Source organism: Doryrhamphus excisus, chromosome 6 (assembly GCF_030265055.1).
Source record: "Doryrhamphus excisus isolate RoL2022-K1 chromosome 6, RoL_Dexc_1.0, whole genome shotgun sequence".
Lineage (NCBI taxonomy): Eukaryota > Metazoa > Chordata > Actinopteri > Syngnathiformes > Syngnathidae > Doryrhamphus > Doryrhamphus excisus.
Genome location: NC_080471.1, coordinates 8,466,693 through 8,487,206, shown reverse-complemented (window position 1 = coordinate 8,487,206; position 20,514 = coordinate 8,466,693). Strand labels below are relative to the sequence as shown.

Here is a 20,514-nt window from a genome sequence, read left to right as displayed (position 1 = left end):
CTCATAAAAACTTGATGCAGTTGATTCAAACAACAAGCAGCAATTTCATGTCTACATTCATAATATACTGTGAAGTATGCAACAATCACAAGATGAACTTTCATTTATTAACGACAATAAGGTATTGCTTAAATTATATACATAAATTACTTAAATTCATTGTTTGTCTATGCCGATTTATTCATTCACACATATGGACAATATCGAGTCCCCAGTTAACCCAGCCATGCCTATTTTTGGAACGTCAGAGGAAACCCACACACACACTGGGAGAACATGCACTCCACACAGAAACGGAGGTACGAACTCAGATCTTCCAGATCTCCTGACTATGTGGCCAACATGCTAACCGTGCAGCTCATGAAATTATTCAGTTAAAGGACTCTATTTTCGTAGTCAAGTCAAATCAAGTCAAGTTTATTTATATAGCCCTTAATCACAGAAGGGCCTCAAAGGGCTTCACAAGGAAAACAATGAACAATCGGTGATAACAACATCCTCTTATCTGAGCCCCCCAACCGAGCAAAGAAAAATTAAAAAAAACTAGAACCGGTCCTGATTCAGATTAAAAGAGAGAATTATGGGAAATCACAGGTAAATCCTTAAGACACTGACTTATTTACATTTGTTAAACTAACGTTTCTCATTATTTTCTTTTTGTCTGAGATAAGTTGATGAGAATACATACTTCGTTGGCATCATACTTTCAGCTGCCGTCATGTTGAGTTCCCATTTTCCCAATGTACATGTTGGTTCAGACGGTTAAAGTAAATAGTGTGTGCTGTGATTGTTTACTGCATTGAAATGACTCGGACACTCTGCAAAACCTTTCTATGAAGTTTTGGTGACGTATCTGTCAGCCAATTTACCACTACGCAGGATGTGCTACGCCAGTGCCAAGCATCCCCGCGACCCTAGTGAGGCTAAGCAGCATAGAAAATGAATGGAATGAATGGATGAATTCAATTTAATAGTAAAATGTCATCTCGTTCTAATAGACCCAATCTTGTACATTCTTTCGTCTCAGCTTGTCTCTTATTCACTGCTTTTATTTTTACATTATTTATTTTTATTATTCATTTCTTCCTTTTCCTTAATACTGCCCAAGGTATATGCTTTCTTTTTAAAGTCCTATTTGCTTATTGATTTTTTTCCCCAACAAAATCCCTCCTTGTCACACACAAAGTGAACAAAATTTAAGCAAAGTGTCAAAATATTAAAGATACTGAATTATCAGAAATATAAATTGAGAAAGGGTAGTACTATCCTTATTGCATAATCCATTTCAAACATTAAGAACCGTGAAAATGTCAGGATATGTTGTTCCTTCATGTACTTGTTAAACAAACAAATAAACCAGACCATATATAATGGGCAGGATGGGGGAATTGAAAGTAACAAAAGCGGCATGTGATATAGTGGCGATAGCGGTGATGGATGCTGAGTCAGCGGAAAGCCACGTATTGTTTTGACCTTTGGGATGGAAACGTTTCAAGGTGACGACAGCCAGAGCTAGGTGTAGATGTCACGATGTCAGTCAAAGGACTGCTGTCGCGAGAATGACAGTATAAAATCTGGCCTTGTGTGTTAGTCTTCCAAAATATATTCAAGAAGAACTTCATTTCTTCGAGATTTGGATGACTTATGTGATGCACCAACACTTCCTCTAAGCCAGTGATTTTCAACCACTGTGCCGCGGCACACTAGTGTACCTTGAGAAACCGTCAGGTGAGGAATTATTCAATATCACTTTTTATAATTAACATTTATTAATCATCATTTGCAAATATTATGTCAATAGCCATTATGTCAATAGTATACATGGACCCAAATATTCCAATTGCATTTGGTTTATTTGCTCAAACGGAAAGAATTGAACAGGGATGGAATATTCCTTTAACCAATCCGATTGAGGTATCTTGTACCCGCTCAAACGGAAAGTTGTCAGGGGGCCTTCTTCTTCGTGGTGTTTTTCTTCTTCTGTTGTTTATTGGCGGTTGGCAAGCAGCTTTCGTATTCATTAGCGCCATCTGTGGAACAGAATCTAAACCCTTCTATACTTTATTCACAAGTGCAGTTTTATTAAAAAAGAAAATATATATCTATATAAAACATGTCCTGAGTTTAATTATAAAATATTAGCAAGATTGAATTTGATCTTTTCCTGTTTAAATTTATCCCGGGTGCGTTCTTTCAGCGCATGCTCAGATATGACGTAACACGCAGATCCAGACGTTCTTCACTTTTAAAAATGGAGGCCAGCAATCGGCACTGGACTAAGCAAAGTTTGTTTTTGATTCAAACTAAATTTCAAGACTGGACAGACGAAAAACTGGCAATACGGAGTTATTCCAACAAGTGAAAGAAAAACTTGGGGAAGCCGGTATCACGTGATGTTGATGTTTACGTTTTACTGGGCATGCCCTATTGACTATTCGGGTTGATTTTCACGGCGCATGTAGACAAGAGATTGGAATATTCCTTTCCATGGATACCATTGTTTCCCGAAAGGTCATTCGGAAAGAGAAAAAGTGGTGATGTAAAAACGTGGCTACTGTGGAGTGTCTGTGGTGTAAAGACTGGCAGAGCAATGTAATATTGGTCCGTGTGGCAACACCTACCTTGTTCCTCCCATAGACTTTTTGATGCACGTGTGAGGTCGTGGTGACATTTTGGAACATTTTTGGTTAGTGGTGTGCCACAAGATTTTTCCATGTAAAAAATGTGCCGTGGCTCAAAAAACGCTGAAAAACACTGCTCTAAGCAAATTGCACATACAAGGATGTCAACTGTCAACTGATGATCATGAACATCCTTGGATGCATCTGTAATGCAGCCCACTTCAACTTAAACGCTTGGTGACAATAACATAAAAATATCAGTTCTTGGAATCTTCCCCAAGTCCTTCCACTGATTAATTGATTCATTGCTTATCCTTTAATTAAACTGGACTTGACCTGCTGCTGCTTCTGTCCCCTGACACCTCTTTTATCAGGGTCCAGTTAAAACGCTGCCCTCCTAATTAGCGACGGAACAAATGCGACGGCAGCCAAGTGCAGTGCCGCTCCTCTGCACAGACGCTGACCATCGCCCAAACTTTGCCAGGCTCCCTCTAATTACCTTGATTGGGTTGTACTTTCAAATGAAGTCATGAAAATGAATGCAGACACCTCTTGGAGGCTACGAGGTGGGGGATGAGAATGGGGGGGTAGCAGGAGTCGTGAACCGTGAAAGGCTCTGGCAGCTCATAATTGCTTTAGCATGTCGGAGGGTTTTCATCGTCTCACGGGGCCGGCAGACTTGTTTGCTTCCATTGTAGGCTGACAATGGGTTGGTGCTACACAAGTCTATCAAAATTGCATTAACATTCAAATACCTGCACGATTGTTACAGGTCTGCACAATGCTCCCCAGCCTTTATATGTGAAGAAAAAAAAATTCCCATTGTCTTTGTGTAGCAATGGGGAACATTCGTAGTCATGCACAGAACACAGGTCTGTTTTTCAATTTGGATGACGTTTACATTTTGTATTCATCAAACTACTAGTATCTAAATAATGGCCAAAATTAGTATCAAGTTAATTTAGTTGTTAGCGATGCACAATATTTTGTTATTTTTTTAACATTTAAGCTTAATTCTAGTTTGTCCACACCTGGAGGTAAAATGGATTCAGTTTGATTTGACAAACTCTACCTGTCAATTTGTCCTCCTTACCAAATACCATGACATCACTTCTATTAAATGGGGCCTATTTTGCTCATTTTTCAGCCCTTTGAGTTGTGGACTCCTATAGAGCAGCTGCACACAATAACCAGCAGAGAAAGCACTTTATAGGAGTTGATATGTGGCAATTTATCTTTTTAAAATAAGCCATATGTGTTGAATCCCGAATCTGGAGACTGTACAGTCCAAAGTTTCTCAAGAAAAAAAGGTTACTTGAAGATGTCTTTCAATGCTAAGTAGCGTTAGCATTTTAGCATTAGGTTTTCCACAGTATCGGTATCGTGTATTGTGTTTTGCGGGACTACCAGTGTGTAAAAAAACTAGGGTAGAGCCACATATTGTGGTGGGAAAATAGTTTATATATAAGGAAGTCCGCCCCTCTGTGACATCACAAAGGGTCAGTTTTACCAAGACTTTTCAAACCGAGTGTTTTGAGCCATCCCAAACTTCTTTCAGGGCTCACTTCCAAATACACAAACCTCATTATCTGAAACTTTGGCATTGTTTGACACAAAATACAATATTCTAAGTACATTTATAGGTCAGAAAAGTGTAAAAAGCACAATAGGTCCACTTTAACAAACAGTGGTGCCTTGGTTAACGTCATTAATCCACATGCAACATGCAAACTCCACACAGAGATGGCCGAGAGTGGGATTGAACTCGGGCCAATGCAAATTGTCCCATACAAAATAATGTAAATCCAATTGATCTGCTCCAGACACCCAAAAATGTTAACACATGAAACATACAATTTCATGTGTGGAGGGCTCTAATAATGTTAAAAATGCATTCAGAAGGTCATAAACAGCTTTATTTATTAAAATGTTTTATGATGACATTTTAAAGTAAAACATTCCAGAAATCACAATGTTAAATATAACATTCAAACTATAAACCTTTCTTATGTGTTTTAATCTATTTATTTTCTATTGCAATATGCCAGCTGCCCTTGAAATATTTCACATTTTAAATTATGTAGCTTTCATGGCTCTCTGGCTCTGTTGTTTTTATTTTTTTTTATCCTTATATAGATATTGCAGCATTAAATATCGTTTGATGCCAATATCAAACCGGTATCAGCACAAATCATGCGTACTTGTATTTCTTATGATGTAGTGTGGACTGTGGGGAAAGCTTCATGTCGTCATCAGCAACTGTAGGTATGAGAATAACTGTTTTTCTACCGGGCACTGCTGATAGACATGCTGGGGAGGAGTCTGGATGTGAGGGCCCATATTTGATATTTGCGATGGAGGCCGATATAATCCAACACTCCTTTTTTTGATGATATAGGCCCAATAGGCCCGAGGGCGGGAGCACGTTACACCAGTTTTAAAGTTACAATTTTTAAAAAAGGATTAAAGACACACCTTTTTAATCAGGCAATTAATATTTTCAAACTTTTCTTATGTTTTTATCTTTTTAGTCCTATTTTATGCTTTTAGTTTTTAGCTTTTAACTCCAGTGTTTCCTCAGGGGGGGTCCTCCACACTGGGGACTGTGTCGGGTCTGCTGAGGGGGGGGGGGGGGTGTCCTTGGGTCCCTTCAACCTGGCCGGCTGGGGGTTCCTCCCTTTGATGTGGGGGTCCACCCGTCTGTCGGAGTTGGGGGGCCCGGGTGCTGGTCCCCCGGTGGCACGGCCTGCGGCTCCTCCCAGTGTGGACGGCCCCAAAGGTGCCGTTTCCTTGTGTCTCCCTACTGTGTGTGATTGTGTGTGGGTGGGTGTGTGTGTGTCTAGTATGGAGGGTGGGAGGGAGGGGCTTTCTTAGTAATTGTTTTTCCTTTTAATTGTGGTAATTGTTTTTAATTCTGTAAAGCACTTTGTAAAGTAAAAATAAAGTTGATTTGATTTGATATCCAATATTAATATTGGATAGTGACATCCCTAGGGTTAGGGTTAGGGGGTGAGGGTAGGGTTAGGGTTAGGGTTAGGGTTAGGGTTAGGGTTAGGGTTAGGATTAGGGTTAGGGTTCAGGTTAGTTTTATAGGTTAGGGTTAGGGGGTTAGGGTTAACTACAAACTACAAAAAGATTTCATTGATAATTAAGGAATCCTACTTGGCGGAACTTCACTTATCCCAGTCGGATGAGTGAGTGATTACTGATTACTGCTTCGTCTGCTTTCCTTGACCGCACGTCACCTTTAATTTTCGTTATATTTACTTGGGACTGCACATCAATTTCCATTGTTGAAAACCCTGACTAACTTAATTTCTGCCTTTCATTTCCTTGAGTATTTATTCATTTCTTTGCTGCCACTTGTAGTCATTTATCAAAGAGTCCATCAGTGATACACGGCGTTGCCCTGGGAGACAAGCTGCTTTAATTACAACAAACGCCAGAGCAGTAATTCATTTCTTCTCGTAAACAAGAGAAGTAAACGGCTGTCCGAGGAAATGACTTTTTTTCTCCCCCTCCTCATTGTACAGATAATTAAAAATTCACTTCAGTACTTGGGCAAGGTTTGCTATTCAAATAGTTCCCCAAAAAGACCTGATGGCTACGAGCACAGTAGCAAGCAGGTCAATGAAGAATCCCGAGAGTGCAGTGAAGGTTAAGTGTCTTGCTGGGAGGCATCTTCTCGCTGTTAATTGTTGAGAGACAAGAACAGGAAATCTCTAACTCCTGTTCCGTGCACGAATCCCTCATCGACCGGAATCTGCATTTGAAAAAAAAACAAAAAAAGATACCACGGGACTAAACCAGAAACTCTAACTCCTGTTCTATGCAGGAGTCCCTCATCGACCCAGAATCTGCCTTTGCAAAAAAAAAAAGAAGAAAGAAATCTCTTGTTTGAAGACTTGTGGGTTAAGGATTACTGAGGGCAGATAAAGGAGGAAATATTGGTGTAATGGAGAACGCACTGACACACTGTCGCTTCTTCTGGGGAGATAAGAAAAAGCTTTGCACTTAAGTTTTTAGTAAAGTATTTCGGAATCTGGCACTTTTTTTATTATTATTTGACAGAGATCTTTACTGTCATCAGCAGAAATGTAAGTTGTTACTAATAACTTGACATTTGATTCGAGAAATAAATTGCCAAGACGCAAAATAATCCCAGAGTCAAAAAAAGAGCATACTTGCTTACCTGCAAAACTACATTTGTGTGTTTTATTACCGGGATTCTCACAAGTAATTAATAAACAATGACAATAAACACAGGCAAGTTTTTCTCATAGACTGTAATATTAATCAAAATAATTTGTTCCAGACACCCAAATATATCACTGAATATTAAATTTGAGATATTTCAACAAAGATAAATAATGAGTGAATCAAATTGCCAGGCCCTTGGAGGGTCACTGTGTTTAGCAGTCACGCACTCAATACAAATTGACTACAGTAATCCCTCGTTTGTCGCGGTTAATTGGTTCCAGACCGAACCATGATAAGTGAAATAAGGAGCATAGAAAAACCTGTTTATTGCCTTTACACTCGTATAAAGGCAATATACCCCATATAACAGACATAATAAGAGAAAATAAGGCATTTAAGACTCATGCTTGTGTGTGCTGCTTTAAATGTGCTCCAGTGCTGCAGGAGCTGACTGGCAGGCGGACATAAAGTTTACATTCATTTTATTTTTCCATGGGTTCCAGCCACAACAATAGGGTTATTGTGCCTGTTGTAAAGGAAAGTGTCACAATCTGTGCTTTAATTTGCTGGTCAGTTTATTTTTACTTTTATGTCTTAGTTGTGGTTTCCTGCTCTTATTTTGTTATACTTCCTGTGTTGTTCTGTACTGTTCTCAGTGAGCTTTTACGTTTCTTATTACATGCACATGTTGCTAATTTGGTTGTTTGTAATTTTGTGTTTGTTTGATCCCCGTACAGCAGTTGTCTGCTTTGCTTGTGTTTTTTTTACTCGTTTCTGAGATTAATAAATCCATTTTACCTGCACTGACTGTCTTAATTGATATAACAGATATTTCAGGTTTGTAGTAGCAACATTTTCCAAAAAAAGTGGATTGATTTCATTGGTGGGTTTCTGTTTTTCATAGTCAATAGAATTTAAAGTGATGGTCATACAAATACTCAAATTTGAGTAAAATTGGTTGAAAAAACATGCCTGCCTTTGCAGAGCCATGGGTAGGATTTAGCAACAAATTGTCCATAAGTCATTCAACAAAAACTTTGAGTATTACATGTACGTATGCTAGCATGTCTTCCAAGGCATTTTCGAGCACAAAAATGTCCCAGTCATGGTTGTTGCCAAGAGCTTGGAGGCGCATGAAGCCACAGTAGTGTAAACTAACTAACTCCGCAGGACTCCTATTAGTCACCGAGGCCAACGCCTCGTTCTCCCCGCCACCTTGGGCCGTAGTGGGGGCGGCATTGCCGCCGCCCTGGCGATGCTGCGTTTTCTTGCATGGCTCGTGGTGAGAGCTAATCCTGTTGAAAATAGAAATGTTTGCTGCCTAGGGACGGGGGTGGAAGATGGGTGGGGGTGCGAGAGCGATGCCACCGGCCCCAAGGAGTCAGTCATCCATGTGCACACGGAGAGATAGCCTAATCTTGTCACAGACACGTGGTGGTGGTGTTGGAGGGGGGCGGGAATCAAAGTCTCAAGCGCTCACTGGCAAAGACCGGAGCTCGGCGAGGTGATACGGGAAGCTCATGATAGAAACGGAGAACTTGTTTTTCTTCAGGAGCTTTGCTGCCACTGAGCTCCAATTTGCTTAGGCATACATTTGTTATGTAACACACCACATGAGTCACCCGTCATGGGTCCAATTGTTGCCGTCATCATCATTTAAGAAAGTCTACTTTTCCATCAATAGGTGTACCCCACTTCTGCATTGTGTCAATATATATTTCTGTATGTATAATACATGCATCATTGGTGCATCACATGATATAACAAGTTACTGTAGCTGTAATACTCTTGCATAGGACTGCACAAGTGCTGCTGGCAAATCTGCACTTCTTTTCGAAGAATTATTGTACAAATAGCTGGCAACATTAGTGACTACTAAGATAATTGCGTCTTGCCTGCAGCCAAGCCTTGTCTGGGACTGCACAAGTGCTTCCGGCAACAGGGGAGCTGTGGTTCACTGAGGGAAATAATTGTCAAAATAGCTGGCAGCACAAGGTAGTAGCAAGATAATTGTGACTGGCCTGAAGTCAAACATGATGATGTGGGGATGCATGAGTGCTGCCAGAACGTGAGGAGCTGTGATTTTTTTTTTTTTTTGAGGAATTACTGTCTAAATAGTTGGCAACACAGGCGAGGAAAAAGGGAATTGTGTCTTGCCTACAGTCAAGCATGGTTGTGGTACTGTCAAGGTCTGGGGCTGCATGAGTGCTGCCAGGAACTGTTACAGCTGCAGTTTCTTATAAAGACGAATACAAATAGCTGGCAACATTAGTGACTACTAAGATAATTGCATCTTGCCTGCAGCCAAGCCTTGTCTGGGACTGCACAAGTGCTTCCGGCAACAGGGGAGCTGTGGTTCACTGAGGGGAATAATCGTCAAAATATGTAGCTGGCAACACAAGGTAGTAGCAAGATAATTGTGACTGGCCTGACGTCAAACATGATGATGCGGGGATGCACGAGTGCTGCCAGAATGTGAGGAGCTGTGATTCTTTTTGAGGAAGCTGGCAACACAAGCGAGGAGAAAGGGAATTGTGTCTTGCCTACAGTCAAGCATGGTGGTGGTACTGTCAAGGTCTGGGGCTGCATGAGTGCTGCCAGAAACTGTTACAGCTACAGTTTCTTACAAAGACGAATTCCTCCATTATTGTTTGGTGTGGTATAAATACGTGCACCATTTTTCTTGTCTATTATGTGGTGTTAAAATGTCAGCTTAGCATCAGAATGGTGTGGTAACTACTTGCTATTCTGCATACATACAAGAAGCACCAGCAAGCAAGACTGATATTCTCTGAGGTTCCGTCATTGTGACGGAGTGGCAGGAATAATTTTTGCATGGCCAAGCTGAAGGCTTTCAAGTGGGGAGGGTGGAGGTGCGGGGCAACATGCCGATCCCCTCATCAGACGCTCTGCTCGCTTCTTAAAATACTCACCTGACGAGGAGCCGACACTTCCAAGTTTTCGCTCGAGCAGCTTCCGTGTGCAAAGCAAAAAAATGCATTTGCAATTTCAGCATCTGTGGAACTGACACATCTTACTTTTTAGTGCTTGAACACAACACAGAGATGTGCTTAAATGCACCGCTCATGGAGTGCTGCTGTGATTTATGGTCTAACATGGACAAAATCACTGCATTTTCAAGTGAATTCAATGTTGTTTTTTTTGCATAAAAGTCTTTAAAGATACTTTTAAATATGTGAAGAAATGAGGACAACCTTCTACTGGTGAACTGCTGCACATAAGGGCGTATACTATATATTAAAACCACTTCTGTGTTGCCTGTGCATTATTTATCTGACAAACACACCACATAGTGGCTTTGTTATTAAACCCCAAAATTTGACCCTTGCCTTAAAATACCTCACACGGCTCCACACACCTGCTGTAATTTTAGGGTGAACTCCTGAACTACTGCACATAAAAAGGTGAACATTTGTTAAAACATGCAAATGTAAATTAAAGGTACTCTGGTTTCCTCCCACATTCCAAAAACATGCTAGGTTAATTGGCCACTCCAAAAATTGTCCATAGGTATGAATGTGAGTGTGAGTTGTCTATATGTGCCCTGTGATTGGCTGGCGATCAGTCCAGGGTGTACCCCGCCTCTCGTCCGAAGACAGCTGGGATAGGCTCCAGCACCCCCCGCGACCCTCGTGAGGAAAAAGCGGTAGAAAATGAATGAATGAATGAATCTTTGTTGTGGTGCACGTCTTCTTCTAAATATTTCTCTCAAAGAAATTTCACTCTGAAACATAAAATGAACTAAATTGAGGGTCTGCAACAACGCTGCCTACAATTTGCATGCTATTAGCGGGTGAATACGGTGTTGAAACGTCTTCTTTGCTCACATCTCAACTTGTCTTCAGTAATAAGCACATGCTCCACTTCACTCTCTGCGGGTGTGAGACTATCATGCTTTGGAAATGTAAAAATATGTCGTTGCGAGGAAGGGGGTTTGGCCACGGCCACACTTGAATTATTCATTTATCACAGAGAGGATTTTTAAAGCGAAAGAGATACAATCGTATTTTCGATGATGCAAAAAAGATCTTACATCTCGGATATGAAAGAACCTCAGTTAAATTTGACATAGGCATGAATATCGCCCCCCTCCCTGGAAACACCAACCCTTACTCTAGAAGTAAATGTCTGAACATCTGTGTGTGAGTAATTTGCCGCCACTAATAGAGACACCTTTTTTCTTCCTGGGCAAGATGTTCCACCCTTCATCTGCCTCATTAGTGGCGCAACAATTACTTTTCCGAGCATGATATCTGGCTGCAGAGCTTTGCTAGCATCTGTGCTGCAGCCCAAATGTCACATTGCAGCACACTGTTTAGCTCTGGCTGCAGACACGCGTTAAGACTGCTGTGTTGTTGTTATACTTTGGCCATGAGGGCGTATCCACTGTATAGCTTCAATATACAGATATGAGTGGAGATGACTTTGACGTTGTGGTCAAAATGCTATGGGATGCATGCCAGCATACATGCAATACATATTGCCAAAGTTTTATCATAATGATGACCCTGCAAAGACATTTTGCTTGAGGGTGGCCATGTTTTTCTTGCTCAAATTTTACACACATGCTTGTCAGTCCCAAAAAGATTTGTATCACATTTTGTGATTTCAAATGCGTCACAAACAGTGTGTGTTTTGTAGAGCATCATTGTGTGATAAATAACAAGCCACTCCGACTTCTAAGGTGTGATAACAGTATGCAGTGTATTTTTGCGGTAATTGGGATAAACTATAAAGTTACAGTTGGTGTTTCTGAAAGCACATTAAACTACGCTTTCCCAGTCCATCCAAATAACTATATAAACAAAACAACATTATGTGTTGTATTTTTCAGAAAAAAAAATAGGTTGCACGGTGGTAGAGTGGTTAGCACACAGACCTCACAGCTAGGAGACCTGAGTTCAATCCCATCCTGGGCCATCTCTGTGTGGAGTTTGCATGTTCTCCCCGTGCATGCGTGGGTTTTCTCCGGGTACTCCGGTTTCCTCCCACATTCCAAAAACATGCTAGGTTAATTGGCCACTCCAAATTGTCCATAGGTATGAATGTGAGTGTGAATGGTTGTTTGTCTATATGTGCCCTGTGATTGGCTGGCGACCAGTCCAGGGTGTACCCCGCCTCTCGCCCGAAGACAGCTGGGATAGGCTCCAGCACCCCCGCGACCCTTGTGAGGAAAAAGCGATAGAAAATGAATGAATGAATTATGGACAATTAGCTGTCAACTCCAGTTTGCGACCCTGCAAATATGTTTTGCTTGGTGGTGGCCATGTTAGAAATATAATAACACTTGATTTGACAACTTTTCACCCTTTGGTGTGCAGTGGTTCCGAAGAAGAAGGCTAACAGGACGTGCATGCAAAAGCACAGAGTTTAATGTCGCGTGTCCTTTTGCAGGTATCTTATTGCTGGGAGAGGCCATGACACCACGGGGGGATGTGGATTAAGGCGAGTACACCTCACATCATCACACGCCTCTCCTCTTCTGCACGGCGAGCCGGAGCAGCTGCGCTTTAGAACCAGCAGGCCGGACACTTACTTCCTGTAAGTCAACAGCGCTCCACTCTAGCGGTAAATCATAACGCAGCCTTTTTTTGTTGATGCTGCCATCTTGAATCTGATATTATCGTTTTTGTATCTTTGGGTTGATTTTGGTGTGTTTTTATGATACGAAATAATTATGAATCATCTGAAAATGCAGATAGTTGTTAAAGTTGTTACAGTGTTATGTTTAAGATAATTTGCAACTTGCATACTTTGCTAAAATAATACTAGCCTTGGTATCGGAAGTATCCTACAGTTTGATCAAACAAAGCATCAAAACAGTATCTCAAAGATGAACACAAAGATCTTCTCAGTCAGAAACATGGCGTATCACCTCTGACCATATGATGGTACTAAAATATAATAATGTATTAAAAAAAAAGACTATCTCCCTCTTGTTCCTGTCCCATACATCTTCACTCATGCGGTAGGCCGTCCGTCAGTTTTACTGCACGTCAGCCTCCCCTTGACGCCGCTCCGATGACTGATGGGCCTAAGTGCGACTAAATAACTATGACGGTGGGGATGATAAAAACGTGAAAACACACACCCTGGACAGGAAATTGGCCATTTTGCAGCCATTGACACAAAGCAGCTAAAGTGATGGCACTTTTCCCCCTGCAATGTTCATCCCCTTGGAAAGAGAAAATGTCTCGGTCTCGGTCATCCACAGGGAGATAGTTACAGTCCACTGGACATATTTCTGCAACGCATCAACCTAATAGGGCTACTCTTGCTTTGTCCTTGCTTTTCTTGCCCTTGCAGGGTCAGAGCTAAGCTGTGCTGGAAAAAAAAGGTTGCATTTAGTATCCTGGTAATCAGCACACATACAGTTTGAGAAGATGCTGAAACAAGGTGAACAACGGAGGCATTAATCTGACAATGGCATGCTGGAAAATGAGGGTAATGAGGACGAGTAAATCTGGATGAAAATGGGTTCCTGGGGCTTAATGAGTGAATGGAATATCAATGACGTGCTGCTTTGAGGTGACTAAAGGTGCTTTCGTAGCTACAGTAGCTCACAAAAGTGAGGATGGTATATCTTGTCAAGGGAAAATACTATAGAACAGGGTTCTTCAATTGAAATTGAGTAAGGTCCTGTCAAGTGACCTGGAAAGACACCTCCGTCCACGGGTCGGAAAAGAGGTGTAATCTACAAGTTACACACCAGAGGTAGACAAAGTGTGATTTAAGTCGATTCAAGTTGTACTGCTCAGGAAACAGAAAACAGTCTAAACAGGCTCAACTATCTATCGCTTTTAGACAAGTAACTACACATAAAACACAAGTTAATGGATACCTCATGTCAGACATGTGCATTTATAGGGACCGACACACATGATGCCGTTTTTCTCAAACAGTGGGGCATGTCCCATTGGGGGAGGCGAGGTCAACTGAGGCAGGGAGGACTTTCAATGTTAGCGCAGATCTGCCCCCGGAGGCCCGCTAGCATACATACAGTGCAGACGAACAACGCATGGTAACGTAGTAGAAATTAAATTAGTACATTGCAATGTATTGTCATATATTTGTATATTTCTCATTGTACTTTTCTTTAAAGTAATGCTAACGAGATAAGCTAAGATGTGCCTTTATTAGTCCCAAGGACTAATTATCAAAAGGACACAAGAGTATAGTATGAAGAACACAAGAGCAGATAAAGTGCAAAAACAGGGTAATACAAATACTAATCAGAAACTGTATACACTATATACAGTTATGTATATGTTGACTAGGTCAGTGGTGTCTTTATTGCACGGTTATTGCATGTTAATTGCACAGTTATTGTACTATTTTTGGAGCTTTTTTTAATTTTATTTGTTCTCAGAGACCCAATGTGTTTCGTCTTGTCTCGTAACGCCCAAATGTGGCCCGCAGGACACTAGTTTGAAGCCCCCGCCTTGATATGAAAGTTTAAAGTTAGTGCGGCCCGTGCAAGTTTGATATGGATGCTGTATGGTATCATGTACCCAGAAAAAATTATTACGTTTGATTAATGTTCATGTTAAAGGTTAAATAACTGTTAATAGTTGTCCTCCCTATCCGTGTGGAAGTGGCAAGTTTTTGGCTATTTAAGTTTAAAGGAAATAACTTGAAGGCTACTGTTTAGGTCGCTAGCTCTCTAGTTTGCGAGTTAGCATGTGTCTCAAGACCCTGCAGTTGCGCAATATGTTGTAAATAAAAAGAGTATAAATGTGACTATAGTCGTGTTTTGTCATGTCTACAGGGCTCTAATAATGCTTTGTTCACTTTAATCTGAAAACCCACCAACTATATGTGGTTTCTTAAGTGTTTATTATTTGCCGTTTTATTATTATTATTATATTTATTTATTACTGATTGATTGAGTTTCTTTATTCTTGATTTGTTTATTTATTTTTCATCTTATTTTGTGCAGAAAAATAAAAATTAAGATATTTGAGAACAGTGGAATGTTTTATCAGAGCTTTTTAGCTTTTTTATTAAAGTTTATTCATTTTTCTGTTTTTAATAAATGCGTTTTTTGTTTTTTTTTGGAAAACCTGATGCAGCCCAATCTCGCCCAGACCCTAGCTCCAGTGGCCCCCAGGTAAATTGAGTTTGAGACCCCTGCTTTAAGGGAAGTGACAAGCAGAAGCAGCTGAAAACCATGGCTGCCATCAAGTAAAACATCATTGTATGCATGGGCACCGGCTAATTGTCGAAAGGACACATTTTTTGAATGATTATAAAATGGAGCATATCTGTATTACATGTATACTTGTTTTGAATGGTACATCACACTACTTCAATAGTTGAGAGAATGCAGGCATAAATATGAAATATACTTTACACAGATGGATGATGTCAAATTCTAAATCTTTCCCTTACAATAAAAAAAACAACCTTAGATACATGAATAATTGATCCCATGGGTAAATTCTGCAACAAGTTCAAATTTATACTCTCAAAATGATATCAAATAGAATTTTCCTGCGTTATTATGAAGTTTAAAAGTAGAGGTTCATGAGTATCTCTCTTCTCAGTGCTGCACGCCACCTCCTGATTCTCACCAATGAGTTGATGTTCAGATTTGATGCCAGTGTTTGGGTTACATCAAGAGTTGTCAGCGGGGCCGTGCTATGTTATAAAATGTGCCCTTTGCAACGCAATAGGAAGCTTGCGCAATGAAAATGTTTCATTTATGACCTCGCCTAAGGCTACAGGTGGGCCATTGTTTATTCCTACATTCATTGCAGATGGTCTGGTATTAACTGCTTTGTTGTGGGGGTTCTATTCATGCGAGGGAGTGGGAGTAGCAAGCAACGGGTGTTCAAACATCCCATGCAAAACATTGTCCCAAAGGATTTGCTGCTTTTTGTAAGCATATATTAATGTATATTACAGGTGTAATGGCACATGTATTCGGATTCAGATTTTTTTGGTTCAAACTTTTTTGGTACAGCTACTGATTGTACATTCAGCATTGCAATGTATCTCCCAAGAAGCAGACATAAATGTGAAACAGAAGCTGAGGAGGACAAGGCAGACAAAAAAAACAGCCTTTGCCTGGCAATAGTACCAAGGAGAATCTAAAGCAGGGGTCTCAAACTCAATTTACTTGGGGGCCACTGGACCTCGGGTCTGGGTGAGACTGGGCCGCATCAGGTTAAAAAAAAAAATACAAATTTAATAAAAATATTAATAAATATGTATTATATTAAATATTAGGGTTAGGGATTAATAAATATATATAATATAATAGTCTTCAATGCTTCTGCTATACCCTCCACTTTTTCGCATCAGGTTTTCCAAACAAAAAAAAACGCATTTATTAAAAACAAAAAATTAAAAAAAACTTCGCTTTGGTTCCAATTTGCTACAAGAAAAGCTCAGATAAAACATTCCACTGTTCTCAAATATCTTACTTTTTATTTTTCTACACATAATAAGATGAAAAATACACAAATCAAGAATAAAGAAAATCAATCAATCAGTAATAAATAAATAAATATAATAATAATAATAATAATAATAATAATAATAATAATAATAATAATAATAATAATAATAATAATAATAATAATAATAATAAAACGTCAAATAATAAAAACTTAAGAAAACACATATAGTTGGTGGGTAGACAAATTATTTTTTTCAGATTAAAATGAACAGAGCATTATTAGAGCCCTGTAGACATGACAAAACACGACTATAGTCACATTTATACTCTTTTTATTTACAACATATTGCGCAACTGCAGGGTCTTGAGACACATGCTAACTCGCAAACTAGAGAGCTAGCGACCTAAACGGTAGCCTTCAAGTTATTTCCTTTAAACATGAACATTAATCAAACGTAATAATTTTTTCTGGGTACATGATACCATACAGCATCCATATCAAACTTGCGCGGGCCGCACTAACATTAAACTTTCATATCAAGGCGGGGGCCCTCAAACTAGTGTCCTGCGGGCCACATTTGGCCCGCGGGCCGCATGTTTGAGACCCCTGATCTAAAGCTTGGCGACCCTCTCAACTTTTCCACCACCTCTTGGAGCAAGTCAGTGAAATTTCAAGTCATTTCTGTTGCCTCTTGGGTCTTCCCTTGGAAATCCAAGCGATGTCCCCATGTACCTCTGTGTGCTTCCTTTTTTCTAGTTCATGCCTCCTTCCTGGTCTTTCCACATTCTCTTTCTGCAGCTACAATTAGAGCTCTTTTTCAGTTCAGCATGCCTGCTGTTTCATGCTTCTTCCAAGTCCTTTTTGGGCATGTTGCATTGCGTGTAAACATGTGATGTTTCTTTGTGTTAGAGATAAACTAAGACTTGGACCAATAGATTAAAGAAAAAAAAAGTCCAAACCATAATGATATCATTACGCTGCGATAAGCTGTTGAAGCATCTAGGGTGTGCGAAACCAATCAAAGCATTAGCACCCTTAGTGCTTGCTGCAAAAATGTGCTTCAGTGATTATGAGATCTTTGGAAAGCTCTTTCACGCCGTGTGCTAATGTTCTAACACGGAGCTGCTAGACCACAGCCGGTCGGCGCTGACCCGAAGTGTTGGAAATGCTTTGGGAAAGGGAGGTTGTTGACACTCTTCTTCTGTTAAATGCAACTCGGTCGCATTACACGCTGGCGAGCTCAGGCTTCTTATCACGCACCTCTTGGAAGTGGTGACTTAGATTTTTGCCTACTTGCACTGTAAAACTGAATATTCAAAAATAAAGCACGTCAATTATAACATAGGGTGGCACGGCGGTTGAGTGGTTAGCACGCAGACCTCACAGCTAGGAGACCAGGGTTCAATTCCACCCTTGGCCATCTCTGTGTGGAGTTTGCATGTTCTCCCCGTGCATGCGTGGGTTTTCTCCGGGTACTCCGGTTTCCTCCCACATTCCAAAAACATGCTAGGTTAATTGGCGACTCTTAATTGTCCATAGGTATGAATGTGAGTGTGAATGGTTGTTTGTCTATATGTGCCCTGTGATTGGCTGGCGACCAGTCCAGGGTGTACCCCTCCTCTCGCCCGAAGACACGTTGAAAATCCTATATACGTGTTGGTGATTATCATAAGTGATTTTAGATGGAGATCTGAAACACATTGCCAGCCTCAAACGCACCACACCTTGCCAAGCATTCGGTCCCAAACGCCGCACCAGTCGAAAGTTTTCAAAGCGCCACCACAGCAAACCATTTTTTTTCTTAGTCACTCTCAGAAAGACAGGAAGTCCCACTCATGACAGACATGTTGTCTGCGAAGGGGATCGGCATTTTAAAGCAAGTATTGGCCGATGTTGATGCAGTTGTTTTTCATTAATGTCGTCCGATACCGATCTGTAGCCGATCGATTGGAGCACCTCTAATATTTTTACTTTGCATGAAAGGTACTGTACATTGATGAAGCAGGGTTGCCATAGCAATGATAAACCAGTGATTTGTGCTTGAATGCAATAGTAATACAAAGCGCAAAATGCTTAGTTTTTGACGGGTACATCACATTGCCTATGAGCATAGCTTGACTTTTGCACGTCCTTTCTTCAAACAGAACTTTCAGCTTGACCTACTTTTGGCAGGGTTGAAACATGATAAGACACCCACCCCCTACTTCCCACAGCGCTGTCAATAGCAAAAAGATTGCACGATTCAGAACTCGCCTTGTTTTGCATTTGGCGTAGTAAAGCTGCAGGAGGAAAGCAGGCATAGATCTCTTGGAGCAAAACGTGTGTTTGCCAAAGATTTCTCCCTAATCCACGCTGCAGAACTCCAAACAAGAAGCCAAGGTCAGACTTCCAAAAGATGCCGGGGCCACACTTCTATCATGTGGGGGATTTTGTACGCTTATACTCTTTGTTGTGACAAAGTCACAAATAAAAGACTGTTTGGAAGCAAGAACACAGGCGGTGTGCACTGTACAGTATTATACATAATTGTTAATGTTATTCTTTCTGTATACATAAAGTCAAAGCAAGACTCAGAACTTCATATTTTACATGGTAATATGTATACACTAGTCAAAAATCCTCCCGGTGTTTTGTTAAAAAAGCTAGTCAAAAAGCACAATGCAACAATGGGTATCAAATATGTCAAAGATTATTTGTATGAAAAGGCTACTATTTTTAAAAACCTACTGCATTTCATTAAGTTCACTTCTAATTTACTTGGTGCATTAACAGCGGTGCAATATACAATATATTCATAGAATATGATGTGACAAATATAACCTCCCACAGTCATCTGTCCATCCTCTATACCCTTTCAAATGTTGTTTATAAAAGGATATACTGCAAAAACACAAGTCAAAAATACTCTACATATGACAGAAATACTCTACTGCCACAAACGCCAATAAAAGCTCCTGCACATGACAGGGGAGCTTTGCTATTTTTAAAGAACCTACTACAAAAAAAGTCAGTTCAAAGATAATTTATTTGACAGGAAAGATTTGCTGTTTTTTTAAACAGCAACAATGCCACTTATAGATATTTTTTTTTTACGACCGGAGGGCTTTGTTGCATTTAAGCTCCCACTGCAAAAAGGGTGGTCAAAGATCCTCTTTATGACATGAGAGTTTTGCTGTTTTTAAATAAGCGATACTGCTAAATCCTCTATAGGACAGGACCACTGCCAAAACACATGCCAAAGATCCTCTATATGACAGGGGAGCTTGGCTGTTTTTAAGAACCTACTACAAAAATTCTGTTTGAAGATCAGGAAATATGTGTTTATAACAACTTAATGCAAATGACTGATTTTAAGAAACTACTACAAAAGGCTTGTCAAAGATCCTCTATGTTTTTGGTAATGGTAATGGTAATGGTAATGGTAATGGTTTTATTTCATATGAACATGCATCAGATTACAATTGAGTGCATCCCATAATCAGTTCCCAGTTCCACATGTCCAAAAGGAGTAGGAAGAAGCAAAGCTTATTAAATCCTACCCCTCCACCTGGTACTTTTACAATCAGTAACTGTTACATTTGTTCACTTCCTGCTTTCTATAATAAAGTTTAAGGGTTTGGGGGGGTTTAAATTTTTAATTTTTAATTTTTTTATTTTATTTTTTATTTTTTAATAATGCACCTCGTACCGAAGTATGAGGTTATATGACCATCCAATGACATAATGGGTACCATAGTAAGTGTCAATATAGTGACATATATAGCATATCATGACTGGTTCAAGACTCGTCATCCTTTTTTATTTTTGTTATTTATTTTTTATTGCTGTTTTAAAGAACCCTATTCTGCAAAAGTAACTATCAGAGATCATTTATATGACAGAGGAGCTTTACTGTTTTTAGGAACGTACTCATTGATGATTTCAAATGTCCTCCAGGTATGAACGTAAGCGTGAATGATTGTTTGTCTATAAATGCCCTGCGATTGAGCACAACGCTAGTCAAAGGTCCGTTATGTGTTAGAAATGCTATGCTGTTTATTTGGAATGTTATGTAACAAGTTGAGCCTGTTCCGTTTCATTCTCCAGGTGGGATTTGAGCAGATGAATGTCAATGCTGTACATCACTCGGATTTACATTAACCATTTGACGCACTTCTTGACCACTTGGGTTGCCATAGCAACAAGCATTCACATACGTAAGTGTTTATGGTTGAATTCTAATGTTAACATCCACTTTCTAACAATGATTGCTACTTTTCTGTGTGTGT

General features: G+C 40.0%; 1 protein-coding gene across 2 annotated transcripts in view; it reads left to right on the top strand.

Moving 5' to 3' along the window:
• lingo1a (leucine rich repeat and Ig domain containing 1a) overlaps nucleotides 1-20,514 on the top strand; it is a 130,752-nt gene that overhangs the window by 42,125 nt on the left and 68,113 nt on the right. Inside the window, exon 2 of one of the 2 annotated variants that reach the window (XM_058076684.1) lies at nucleotides 12,237-12,383. The gene's annotated coding sequence lies outside the window, so the exon portion shown is untranslated. Of the gene's footprint in view, nucleotides 1-12,236; nucleotides 12,411-20,514 lie in introns of both variants that reach the window. The other variant, XM_058076686.1, reaches the window with a different exon arrangement.